We start from the raw sequence: 14,681 nt of genomic DNA on the forward strand, positions 1-14,681 counted from the left end.
AACTGAAACACATATTATAGAGCACGCATTGAAAGGCCTCCGTTTTAAATAGACTGTCACTGTGCTTTCATTTCCAACACTAAAAAAAGCATAGCAGCACCTGTTGTTTTGATTGTAGGCCACGGAGAGACAGGAATGTTCACTGAGCCTGGATTTTGTCAGTTAAAACACGGGGTGAAACCCTGCATTTCAGACTGCTGTTTTTAAAACAGTACAAAAATAAGGTTCATTATTTTGTATAACAGGAAAACATTTCAAGTGAGGATTTCCTTTCCTAAAGTTTTTTTTATAAGCATATTCTTGGTTCTGTTGCTAAATAATGACTGTCCTTTTAAAAAAAAGTGGCACAAAAATGTGTCATGTTTCAAGTTAGGCTTCTGTGCTTAGGCTTGTGAATGAATGCGTCTAAATATGATAGGCAAGAGACGCAGCTTGCTTTTATATGTGAAATTATCAAAAATGATTGGTTTTATTAAAAGAAAACATTATTAATTATGAAAAAATATTTAAAAAATAAGTGCTTTTAAAATTAATTTTTTAATATTTATAAAGCTTAATACTCATACTTTGACCTCCTAGCATTAAAATGTAATTTAAGTTGTGTTGTACCGCATAATGAGGACATTTGCATAAGAAATTTCACCCTGCGCAGGCGTAAAAAACACTCATTTTTAAAGCGGTATTAATGATTATTTTCAATTTCTAACTCCTGGGCTATGTAATGAACATTCTGATAATGAATATTATGCAAAATAATTATAGGATATTCATGTTTAAGTGACCCAAATATCAAAGTTGAAATTGGGTAAATTGTACTATTTAAACAGCATTTTTTCATTTATAGTAGCTTTTAAAGTGCCTTATGCTTCAGTAAATGCAAACATTTAGGTACAATACAAATAGCTGACTTCTATATTATTAGACAAGTATATTGCACACTGCTTACAATTGAAAATAAATATAACAAGAAGAAGTTATTCTTTTAACTACAAACAGGGGGATAAGTGCTTTCCAGCTTTCTGTCTCTGGGCGAATTGGGACAACCGCATGGACACCCTTGAATTCAGAATAGGACAGCTGGAAAGAGTTAAATGTCAGCTCTATTTTTAGAAGCCTAGTAGGGCTCCCACAGTAAAGTTCTGGTTTGACATTCTGACATCTGAATTTTTTTGAAAGACAAGATGGTAGCACGTGGAGGAGTTGTGCTTATTTTTTGTTGGCGAAGCAAGTTTTATGCACTCATGTAATAGAAAATGATGTAATGGTATATGTGAACTTTGATTAACAGATAAGCTTGGCATTATATACAGCACTAATGCTTTTAGTTTGGTGCTTATTAGGGCTGAGCTAATGGGATTTAGTTTGAATGAATTCGCCCTCATGTTATATTTGATAAAAGGATTGGGATGTGGGTGATCATATATTCTTTACCTCCTCAAAAAGTGCTATGTACCTCCTATAACTTTGTTTATGCCTAAGTGCTCCAAATAGGGATTGATAGTGCTGACAGAAGTGAAACCTGTTTCAGGTTTCCTAACTGTCAAAATGGGGGAAGGAGGCTATCTCCTCTACAAATTAAGGCTAGGTAATGTGTATGTTGCTCTCTCCTTTTCTCAATTTTTTTTTAGCCTGTCTAAATTGTCTGTGAAATAGCAATGAGACATTTATTGGCTATTTAGTAATACTGTTTTAAACATTGTTAGTATGAATAAAATTAATAAAAATATATGTTTTATTACTGCCCATCCTGTTTGATGAAATTATGACAGGATCAGTAGTCTAGTCTGCTGTTCCCTTATTTTGACCTTTAAGGGGAATTAGATGTGGATAGTTTTGTTCTACAAGTCTTAGGTGATCACTCCATTATTGTAGTTTTGCACAGGCATTGCTAGTTTTTTTTATTAGCTAGTCTGTGTAAATAAACTGACAGTCCTCATTAGAGCTGATGTTGCATAGTCTGGATCATGAAAAGTAGAACATAGGGAAGATGCCCATGTGATCCTTTGAAAAAAATATGTTTTGAAGGAAATATTGTTTTATAGATAGGAAAACCTGTTAAATTAGTTTTAGATTTTCCTGCTGCTCCTATTACACAAGAGCAATGTCCTAAAACGTACAATGTAGGTACTTTTATTAAGAAGAATCACTTTAGAAGTGTCCGCTGTCCTGTACAAGTAATGTAAAATTTATGAGCAAAAGTGTAGAACATTTCCTTTTTTTAAAGTTTTCAGCAGATAGACTTCCCATGTAGCTATCTACCCTTAAATGGCAGAGGATAATGCTCTCACATTGAAGTTAGTGAGGATACTGAAGAGTACCCAATTGAAGAGACTAGAAGTACTACCTTTGCCTTTGAGAGTGACAGTGCATTCTAGACCAGAGTTGTCCCATGGCTTCTGGCCACTCCTTTAAAAATTGCAGGCCATTTGCCTGCAGTCCCATTGGTAAATACAATGAATTGTTTTTGTACTATATTGAAGGAAACTACCAGCTGTGTCAGGTTCTTATATCACCAGGTTCTGCAAGATCTTCCAGAATAAAAGGAAGAGTCATAATAACCTGCAGAATGATGATTAAGAAGAGTCCTAACTCCCATCAGTGACAGCTACAGTTGAAGGGTAGACGTTTTGGACCTACAGTCCCAGCACCCAGAAAGTAGCAAGGCTGGACAGCGATCGCCAGTGCGCCATCAATGGCATCTCCAAACCATTGTGCCTGCTCCATCAGATGGCGTTGGACATCAGAGAAGAAGGAGGAGCTGGTTCCCTGTTTTCCACAGAACCAGAGTTTCTGTGCAAAAGAAAAAGGATCCCTGTTGTTGATGGCAGGGCTGGTTTGAGGCTTCAGTTTTGTGCCTGTCATGTGCTCGTAACCTCTGACAGCGCACGGTCCCTTGAGCCCCTTGGCCTGAGTTTTGGCCACCTCCCCCCTTTTTTCTTTGCTCCAACGGAAGGGCAGTGCACCCGAGGATCCAAGACTGGCAAAAGGCACTACATTGTGGTACCCATGATAAAAAGGAAAAATAAAATGAAAGAGCAGCCTGAGCGTCCTCTGACATTGAATAACGAGTGTTGGACCTGAGAATGTAGTTGAACATGAAATGTTATTGCTTTTTCTGTTTAAGCAGTACCCGGGTCTGCACGATATGATCTGTGTCCATGACCAACGAAGAGCACAATATCTGTAGTGCCTGCCGCAGAGGAGAGACACTGGTGCACTGCATTGAGACATTGAGACTTTCAAGTGAGCTGTGAGTGTTTGCCAGGAGGGCACTCCAACAGATACTGAGAAGCACTATTTTCATGGAAGGACTGAATCAAGAGGCCCAACACGGAAGAAGACAATGGAAGCAGATTTGATGGACGATAGAAGCCTACCAAAGAGGCTTAGAACAGACTTTGGCATAGTTTCATAAGTGATTCCTTTCTTTTTTATTGAACGAGATCCGAACAGACAATATAAACAGAAAAAACAGATTACAATCAGCATTATTACAAATAATACAAATACAAATAATACATCAATACTGAATCAATATAACAATTGAAAGAAGTGACATAAAGTTGTAAAAAAAAAGACTATATAACAAAAAAATTGGAAAATAAAATTAAGTTAACTCATAGTTACGACACTAGTTTTCCAATTTGTTATTGGATGCCATATTGAATCTCCACGTTTATTTGCTCTAGTTCCCCTAGTAGCATAAATGGCCGTCTCGTAGCTAAAAACTGCTAAGAATCGAGCTAACCACATCTGGAAGCTAAGGGGTTCAAGTTCTTTCTACCTGGCTGACAAAATAATTCTGAAAACAGCCATTCCAATAAATAGCAATTTTCCTCATATTTAGAAAGTCCTAACGAGGAGTCGTAGCCAAACATGAACAGTGTTTCGGATTCAGGGAGTTTACGCCCAAATATCACCTGCCAATAATCATTAATCGCTATTTTAATGGGATCGAGCTTGGAACAATTGCTAAACATATATATTAATGTCGCTGGGCCCTGCAAGCATCTAGGACACACATCATTTTCCCTTTTACCCCAGCTGAATAGTTTGGCAGGAGTATAAGAAAGGTTGAATACAGTTTTATACGTCTGAGCTTTAAAATTACTAGCCATAAACAGTGAGTCACTTAGTTCCAACACTTTATAAATATCAACATTAGGATTATTGATTTTTCTAGCCCAGTTTGCTTCGGTTTTCTCCAAATCATCTTGGATGTTAGTTAATAAAATATCATACAGTACTCCTATTCTTGTATTTGGTCTATTAACGGCTTCTATAATGTCCACTCTCATTAGACTTATGGCCGATCCTTTTGCTTTGAGATTAGCATAGATTTGCACATATTTAATATAATCACCATTAGATAATTGATATTTATTCTTTAAATCTATAAACTTAGTTTCAAAATTGTTTAAGAGAAAATCCTTTATTCCACAGATTCCAAGTCTTTGCCATTTCCTAGCTATAACATCATGGGAGAGGCCATGAGTGGTTTTCGGTTGCCATAGTGAGGTGTATCTATTAAATTTCAAGATTTTCATATGTTTAACAATTTTAGCCCAAACCTTCCAAGCACTGCTTACAATTTCAAATTTACATATCTTTCTGATATCTTTTGCTTCTGTTTGTTGTAAAAACAGCCCATTTACATCTCTTCCGAGAACTAGCTCATAGATTGATGGTAAAACATTGACGTCTACTATAGCTATCTCAGGACTAAAATTAAGCAGGGGTGACATTTGTTTAAGGAGTGCTGCCCAATGATATAGGTTAGTATTGGGAATGGCAAGCCCACCTCTATCTCTAGGTAATGACAATAACGTGTGAGATCTCCTGATCTTTCCTTGTTGCCATAAGAATTTACTCATCAGAGAGTCGAGTCTTTTTAGGGTTTTGGAAGCTACTGCAAAGGGAATTGCACGGAACAGATATAGACATTTAGGCAGCACATTCATTTTGAGAAAATTGCCTCTTCCGATGATTGATAAGTGTAAACCATTAACCCGATCCAGATCTTTTTTGATTTTTTCAATAAGAGGGTTATAATTAAGACCATTTATTAATTTAACATCAGGGCTGATAGTAATTCCTAAATAGGTAGCTCTATCAGCTCTTCTCTGATCGATGTAGTTAATGTTATCAGTACAATGTACAATTGACTTCCCCAGGTTCAGAGAATACCCTGAATGGATACCATATTCGGAGGTGAGGGACACGATTTCCTCCATAGCCTCAATCGGGTCGGATGTAATAACTGCGATATCATCGGCATACGCCAAAACGTTTGTCACGTATTGATCACAAATAATTGGATTGATGGATTGACTCTCTAGAAATTTTAAAATTAATGGGTTTATATATAATGCAAATAATAGGGGTGAGCATGGGCACCCTTGTCTGGTGCCCCTGGTGATGTTAATATACCTATATTCAGTTCCTAACATCTGAAGTTTTGCTCTAGGTGATATATACATAGATTTAATGGCTTTAATAAATTTGGGGCCGAAATTATTGTGTAACATAACTGCCCAAAGGAAGCTCCACGAGACACAATCAAAAGCCTTTTCAGCGTCCAGCAAGATCGTTGACATCCGACCACCTTGACCGACATGGCATCAAAAAGGGCTATCGCCCTGCATGTATGACCAGTAGTGCTTTTACCAGGAACGAAGCCATGCTGCCCAGGGGAGATAAGTTGTTCAATTGAGGAAATATAAATTTTTGGTCAAGTTATGTTCCCTATCGTGTACCCCACCGTCTCCATGTACGAGTTAAAGTGCATGTAACTTCCCTCCTGTGCCAGCTATGAAGACGCAAATATATTTGCGTCCAACGTTAACATGTCCTCTTTCAGACCCACCCTGAATGGGTTGGATAGTCCGTTCCTAAGTATGCTATGCCAACGTCTTTTTGTAGTGTACTTTACATGTTTTCCAGCTCTGGCAAAGTAGGCCCTGAATCTCTGCCATCGAGCCTTTTTCTTCCTTCTGACTCTGAAAGCCCAGGCTGCCCAGGCTGCCCCCGTACCTGTGAACTCTGCCTTACTTCCAGCGCGGCCCACCACGCTTAGCTCAGCCTGCTGCCTGCCAAGACTGACTACAACCTTCGAGTTGTCTGTTCCGCTCCTCGAAGATACATTCCTGCCTACTAGTTTCAGTAAACATTCCCCAGCTGCAGAGCCGAAGGGCCGGCCTGTCTCCGTGCAAGTAATTCATAGCCTCTGTTACCATGCTCCCATGGAAGGCCCATGCCCCCACGCTTCTCATGCAGACACTCAGGCGCTTATACACGCACTCACAGTCAGTATAGAATAGCTTCTGCCCTAGAGACCTTTCTGCCCAGATAGCTCAGTTCCTAAAACATCCGATATCAGATATGATAGAAGCACAAGTTGATCTGACATGCCAGACTTCTGTCTCTTTCCGTCAGTGTAAATGTCAAGCCCCCTGCACCCTCCAGTTTCACGCCAATCACACGTCATGCAGCTGCGCGCGCATCCAAGCCTCCGATTTCTGCTGACATTGCAACATTTCTGTTTAAGTGCCACCCACATATGACACCTACCTGTGACGTTTCTAAAGCACACCTCCAGTTACGCCTAGTCCACGCCTTCTGATTACGTACTAGTAACACGTGGATGCTGTTATCTTGTCTACTCTCAGCTGTTACGCCTACTATATTGCTTTCTATGATGTAAATTAAGTATATAAGCTATGTACTGTCAATAAAACATTGCTCTATCCCTTCCTGAACCCTGTGTGGTTGCAGGAACATGATATCCAGTTCCGGAACGATTCCTTTTTAATGAATAAAACCCCTAAGAACTCTAACACCACGGACTCTGTTTTCTTTCTTTCCGATTGAGTTATTATTGATTACGTACTTACCTGCATAGAAATTAAGATGGTAAATTAAATATTTACGACATTTTGGCGCCCGAATAGGGACCCCTCCCCCACCTCACGCGCCGGTTGGTGCGTTGCAAGCTCTGTCCCCTGCCATCAGTTAGAAGGAAACTACGCGTACCAGCAGGATTTCCTGTATCTCCCTCTGGCCCACGGAGGTGACGAAGATTGCGATCAGTACCCAGACGAGGCGGTGAGGAGTGCGGAGGATCCCGACCAGAGCCTAGCCGAAAGAAGCAAGGTCCGAGGTGTCAAGAGGCCCACCAGTTTTCCGAAGTATCCACGTGTCGAGTCGAGTCGAGTCCGGTCCAGTCCAGTCCAGTCGAGTTTTCCGAGGCCTTCTGTTTTCCGTGCTTCCCGGTGAGTACCATTGCTGGGACGTATCTAGACGGGTTTGGGTACACAAGTCCGGTCTGCACTGTTTTAGGCAGTGTATCTGTACTGTTTAGCAGTACATCCGATGATTCAAGTTCGTGCACTGTTCTCAGCAGTGTATCTGTGCTGTTTAGCAGTACATCTGATATAGGGGGTAGTCGTATATGCCGCAAATGTCTTTTTATGTGATTAATGTCGTGGTATGAGTGTGGCTGTTTTAATGTGCATTATTGTGTTCCTGTATAACTAGCTGTATCTAGTATTAAGTAGCAAGGATTGAGCGTTCAGTACTGAGTAAACAAGATGCCGTTTTTCAACAAGTTAAAGCAGATAGGAACTAGGAAAGGGATACTAGAGGAAGAAATTCCTATCCCCCCTAGGGACACTCCTGGAAACTTTATGTACCACAAGCATGGCATAGATGCCATAGTGTATCTAGATTTATGGGCCGATTATACTAAGCATCTAGACGAGAGACACAGATGGCCAGTTACTGGAACATGGGATGCCGAGTGCATCATGAAGGTAGAAGAAGCATTATGGAAAAAGAAAGCCAGACAATCTCAGAAAGACGCCATAGAGCTGTGGCGTAAGGAATCACATAAGCGTACTGAAAAAGAACTACGTAGAGAGGACAGACTTAAAGAATCAGAGAAAGCCCAAGAAAACGAATTAATTACTGAGGGGATCCGAGTAAAATCAGAGCAAACAGACCGTGCACGAAATAACCTCGTAAACGGTATGTATCTCGCGGCCGAGGGTTCGCCTGAGGCCATGTCAGAAATACTGAAAAATCTGCCGTCACCATTGGTTCCAACTAAAGTAACTCACAGGACTACTAAGGACATATTCCTGAATTCCTATCTAGAGGATGTAGCTCCCGCTTACACCAATCTGCCTGTCCACGCCCTGCCTAACGACAGGGACGGGGGTGGTAACCCGCCCCAAGATCACATTCCGCCAGTACCACAACAGATCCCCCCTGTTCCACCCCCTCCACCACTTCCCATACCTAAAGTTAATCTACCGAAGCCACGTCTACCTGACCCTACTAAAGGACAAATTCAAGTACAGATACAGACTCCACAGAGAGATAATGTCCAAGCTTCCGCCTCAGGAGGTGCGATGGGGGGTCTCCAGACCCCGCCATTAACACGCAGGTTACAGCTCGGGGACTTGCAGAGTCCCTACACGTTCAAATCACCCCGTCTCGATATACTCAAAGGACAACTTACAGTTTGCAGATATGATCCAGTACCCGGCAAAGACGATAGAATGATAATGGCATCACTACGGTTACGATCTGCTACTGATTTCCTGCTGATGTTTCCAGGAATGAAAGAGTACCTAGATAGAATATATCAGTTTATTCGGACTGGGAAAGACCCCGACAGTATTAAGGATGCCATGGAGCATCAGAAAGTTGACGTTCAAGGACAGATACTACGTTTTTTCATAAATTGCCTAATAAGAGAACGAGACAGGCCCGAGACAAATCAGGGTGAATTAGATGCCCTCAGCAAGTGGGGTCAAAATATATCCGAAGGAAAACACGACAAGGGGACTTGTATAGCCAGTATGTATAGGAAAATAAGAAAAGCAGTGATAGACGTACACAAAGAAGAGAAAGAAAAGGCTTCCTCCGAGGGGGAAGAAGAACCTGAAGAACCAGAAAAGACTACAGACACTATAGCGTATGTAGGTAAGGGAACTTACCTTAGGAAAGGCATCCGTCCAGAAAGCAAGAGAGTTTTTCTCTCTGCCTTAACAAACCCAAATTCTGCTGAACATCAGTTCCAGGAGACTGATAAAAGGCTTCGAGATCGAGTAGGGTACCATGTACTCAATTCTATAGATGAACAAGAACTAGCCCGGTCAGCCATATTATGGACTGACAATCCGGATATATACAATGATGACACCGTAGCACAGACATTCCTGAACCTTTCCCCAGACGAGCAGAAATTAGCAGGTGTATACATGATTCAACACCTCCTCACGAAATACAGAAATCAACATTCTGATCCAGGTCCCTTACACGAAACATTAGAAGAACTACTCATGGACAGATGGAGAGGTTTAAGTACCAAATTAATTCAAATAATTCTAGAACAACGCCATAGATATGACACTTTCATAAGCTCCGAATATGTTCCCGCCCCGCCCCCAGAAAGGAAAATGTATCATATAGAACGTCGGCATGGCATTGAAAGTCAGAACCCCTTACGAGAAGTGCATCCAGTTATGGGTGACGATCATAACTTGAAACGAGTGTATGTACACACGCCTCTGACTAAGTTAGAACTGTTAGAAATGAAGAAACTAGTCCCGTGCCATGATAAAGACCCTGCAGGTTTTCATAGAGAGCTTAAAGACATGTTACTGATGGGGGATTATACGTACGAAGATATCACGAAAATGTTAAAGGTACTGCTGCCCACGGGCATCTACGAGAAACTAAAAGAAAAAGAATGGGAGGTGGGAGAGAAAAAGATTGTATGGGCAGAAATAGAAGACGAAGAGAACAAACGTGTCCCAGGGGTAGGCCTTGGGGAGAAAACTAAAGCATTACCAGGCCTGATAGTACAGGTTCTGCCAAGATTATTGACAACTAGAAAGGAAGACTGGGATGCAATATCAGCCTGTAAACAAAAACCCGACGAAGATACTAGTGACTTCTATTCAAGATTCGAGAAATGTTTCATTATTAATAGTGGTCTTAAACCAAGTAGCGAGTCGTACCCGCATCTTTTTGTATCAAAGTTAGTCGAGAATTCCCTGTTAGCAGTTAAAAACCGTGTATACAAGGTCGAGAGTACATGGCAAGCCAATACGCCATCACAGATGTTACAAATGTTACAATATCATCAGAACAGAATTAGAGAAGAGCAGGATCAGGAACAGAAACGTATGAAAGACACGAAAATGAAAATGCTAGTAGCCCAATCGGTCCCAACCGACGGCCACAGAAAGGGTACGACCCAGACAGGTCACACCGCAGCTCCCGTTAAAGGGACATGCAACTATTGCAAGCAGCCAGGTCACTACGTACACAAATGCCCAGTTCTGAAACATAACATAGCAACAGGTAAAACTAAAGAAAGACCGCATCCGCCTAGACAAGACCATAACCAGCATCCGTCTTCACAGAATATACAGCCCATGCAGAATACACAGCCTACGCATGCTTCATCACATACAGCACAGACAGTAGCGGTATCACAGCCGCAGCCCATTGCCGCGACCCAGCAAGTTTCACAACAGATGTACCAGTATGCCCAGTCCGCTTACCCCGATTATCCACGATATACATGAAACAGCCTAGAGAGGGAGGGTGGCTTGCCTCTTATTGAGATTCCTGTAGATCAAGAGGGTCCTTATGTACATAGTCAAGTATTGGGAAAAGACAGAAAGTTTTTAATTGACACAGGGGCAAGTCGCACCACGATTAGTCATGATGAAGTTCCAGGGGCACCCCTCTCAGGCTCACAGAATGTTTCCCTTGGTTTTTCAGGACAGCCCATTGTAAATGAGGTATCAGAACCAGTTCCCCTGGCTGTGGGTCCATTATCACGTGTTACAGACTTGTTACTTACGAAATCATGTCCAGAAAATCTGTTAGGAATAAAAACATTGAAGGCTCTAGGAGCTATAATATGCTGTTCCCCAGAGGGAGTCAGACTCTTTCTGCGGGATTTCAAGGGTCATTATATGTTACATGAGTTTGATGTCAGATTGAAAAATGTACCAGATCACCTGTGGGCAAAAGGCCCAACTGATGTAGGTTGTATGCACATTACCCCATACCGTGTTACACTCAAACAAGGTGTAGTTTTACCCAGAATCAGACAATACAAGTTACCACCCGATGCTGTAGTGGCTTTACTGGAAATCATTGAAGAGCTCATTACCCAGGGAGTGGTCGTAGAGACCGACTCCAATATCTGTAATTCATCCATCATTCCGATTCTTAAACGTACTGATCCCAATGCACCGCCAGTATATCGGCTGGTGATTGATCTAAGAGAACTGAATAAATGCATTATTCCACAGTACCCTGTGGTTCCCGACATCTCATCCTTATTGACTGCTATTGATTCAGAAGCGACGTTCTTTACTGTAATTGACCTCAAGAACGCCCTCTTCAGCGTACCTATTGATCCAGAGAGCCAATATCTCTTCGGATTCAGTTTAAATGGACGCAGTTTCAAATTTTCACGCGCACCTCAAGGATTCACAGAAAGCCCCAGCATCTATAGCCAAGCACTGAAAAGACAACTTGATTGTATCACAATGCCAGTTAACACCGCTTTACTGCAATACGTCGATGATCTGCTGATCACCGCATGAAATGAACCCGAATGTGAACAAGCGTCACTGACAGTTTTACATTTTCTGGCCGACAAGGGACACAAGGTGTCTCCTTCGAAGCTACAATTCTGTGTTCAGCAAGTTGTGTACTTGGGTCACTTGCTGTCCAAAGTGGGGAGACAGCTCACTCCCGATCGCATTCAGTTAATTGTAAATATGCCACAACCCCAGACACAAAAGGAAGTGCGGGCCTTCATAGGCCTCACCTCGTACTGCAGACAATGGATTCCTCAGTATGCATTTCTAGCCAAACCACTCATTCAGTTAACAACACAGGAGGCAGCGACTTCGACTGTCCTTCCCTGGACTCAGGAACATACACAAGCCTTTGAGGAATTAAAGAAAGCGTTATGCCAAGCACCAGTTCTAGCGACACCATGTTACAGCAAACCTTTTACACTTTTTGTTACAGAACGTGAGGGTACAGCACTGTCTGTCCTCACTCAAGACCAAGCAGGTTCATATAAGCCTTGCGCTTATTTTTCAAGCACATTGGACTCAGTAGCCCAGGCACTCCCTGCGTGCTTAAAGTCAGTAGCAGCAACAGCACTAGCAATCAGACAGAGCAATTCAATTGTTTTAGGACATCCATTAACAGTTCAAGTTCCACATTCTGTAGAGGTTCTTTTAAACAGAACCCAGACTCAACACTTGACTATAGCACAACTGACAGGTTATGAATTGACACTATTCCAGCCACACATAGAAATCAGACGCTGTAGCATCCTGAACCCCGCAACATTGTTACCTGCAATTATGACAGATCCAACACCGCATGATTGCATAGAGATCATTAATACAGTAACAAAACCTCGACGAGACCTAACAGATGTTCCACTGACAAATCCAGACCTGACACTTTATGTGGACGGTTCATGCATGAGAACAAGTACAGGAGAATTGGTGGCCGCGTATGCAGTGACCACTGAAACTGAAGTTAAAGAAACACACCGTATTGACACATTGTCTGCTCAAGCGGCGGAGCTCATCGCTCTGACCCGAGCTTGTATTCTAGCCAAGAACAGAAATGTTAACATATACACTGACTCCCGCTATGCGTTCGGAGTCGTACACGACTTCGGCATGTTATGGCAAGAAAGAGGTTTTTTGACCTCTCATGGTGCCAAGATCCAACACGGTCCCCTCATTCAAGCACTATTAGAAGCAATACATTTGCCCTCGGGCATATCAGTCATGAAGTGTAAAGCACATACTAAGGTTACAGATTCTGTTTCCCAGGGTAACGACCTGGCAGACCAGACAGCAAAACATACAGCATTGACTCACACCCAGACTACTGATGAGACAAAGACAATAGTACCAACTCAGTGTATGCCAGTCAGGGATCCCACCCTAGACGTAATCGATATTCAGACACATGCCACTTCAGATGAAATAAAGAAATGGACTGAACTAGGAGGGATCCAGACAGATCAAGGATGGGTCACAAAGGGAAAACCTGCATGGTTCCTCCCCGACTCAATGGTTCAAATCATGATAAATACAGCACATAGTCCTGCACATCTAGGAGAAAAAGCTATGTTAGACAGTTTACAGAATCTCTGGTACAACAAACACTTACGAGCGGCAGCAAAACAGAAAGTGCGTACTTGCATGATCTGTTGTCAGTTCAATCCAGGTAAAAGCGTCCCTGTAGAGCAAGGTGGATTTCATCCTCCCGATCACCCTTTTGAAGTCCTCCAGATGGATTATATCCAGATGGACCGTTGTCGAGGATTCAAATATGTCCTCGTAGTTGTTTGTGCACTTTCTCGTTGGACCGAAGCATACCCAGTCTCAGATTACACTGCCCCGACCACTGCCAAGCAGCTGGTTCGAGAATTCTTCCCACGATACGGCCTGCCTCGTGTCGTGTACTCAGATAACGGACAGCCGTTCTCATCCGAACTCATGAAGCATGTCTCCCTTTTGCTAGGATATCAGTGGAAATTCCATTGTGTCCAACATCCCGAAGCCGCAGGCCTTGTAGAGAGGCATAACCAGACACTTAAGATCCGCCTTGCCAAAATATGCCAGGAGAAAGGGGTCGACTGGATAGTCGCCCTACCAGTTGCACTGTTCTATATGAGAATGGTTGCACATTCGAGATCAGGACTATCCCCGTACGAAGTGGTCTTTGGCAGACCACCGAATATGTGGGGGACGCCCATTCCTAAGAAAATTACCGATGTTGATTGTAACATGTTGACAGATTACCTTGCCTCCTTAATGTCTGCACTCCAATCATGTCGTTCACAGGTTGCCGCAGCATTTCCTGACAACACTGATGTAAAGCCGCATGATGTCCGTCCTGGCGACATGGTCCTAGTGAGGAATTTTGACAGGAAAAGCCCGCTGGAGCCCCGCTGGAAAGCGCCGAAGACCGTCCTTCTTACTACGAGGACCGCAGTGAAGTTGGAGGGCAGAAAGGGGTGGGTCCATACGAGTCATATTAAACTATGCAACGAACTGAAACCAGACCTTGACTCGCCCACCCCCACCAAAGACTGTATTAAACCTAGTGACTTTAAATTACCCGAACGAGAGAAAACTCCCCAAGAGGAGTACCGACTAAAGCTTCGATCTAGCAAGTCAGACAGTTTAATTGTTTAAGTCCTCCCCTAGGTGAATCGGTTAAATAGTTTCTGACATGTATCCCCTAGATCGAGATAGAGAGAGAGAGAGACAATTCAAGAAACGTACATACTGCAAATCACTGCGTAGTCACTGTATAGTGACATTATTAATTATGTTTTTTCTAAGTATTCTGATTATTGTTGCAAGTGTACTTCTTCTAATCTATTGCCCTATTTTCAAGCGTGAACAATCTGCTTACAATGTTTCTGCTGAACATTCTTTTAGTGAGTTACCTCCACATGAACTTTCTTATAGACTTGCGCTGCGCAACAACACATTCATTAGTATGCTACATCACTCCCATCAGACTAATAACGCTACAAACAGCTGGATATGTGGCCGACTCCCTCCCTACCAGAATTACAAGGGAGCTCTGCCCCTCTTTCC

The sequence above is a fragment of the Lissotriton vulgaris genome, chromosome 9 (assembly GCF_964263255.1).
Source record: "Lissotriton vulgaris chromosome 9, aLisVul1.2, whole genome shotgun sequence".
Taxonomy (NCBI): Eukaryota; Metazoa; Chordata; class Amphibia; order Caudata; family Salamandridae; genus Lissotriton; species Lissotriton vulgaris.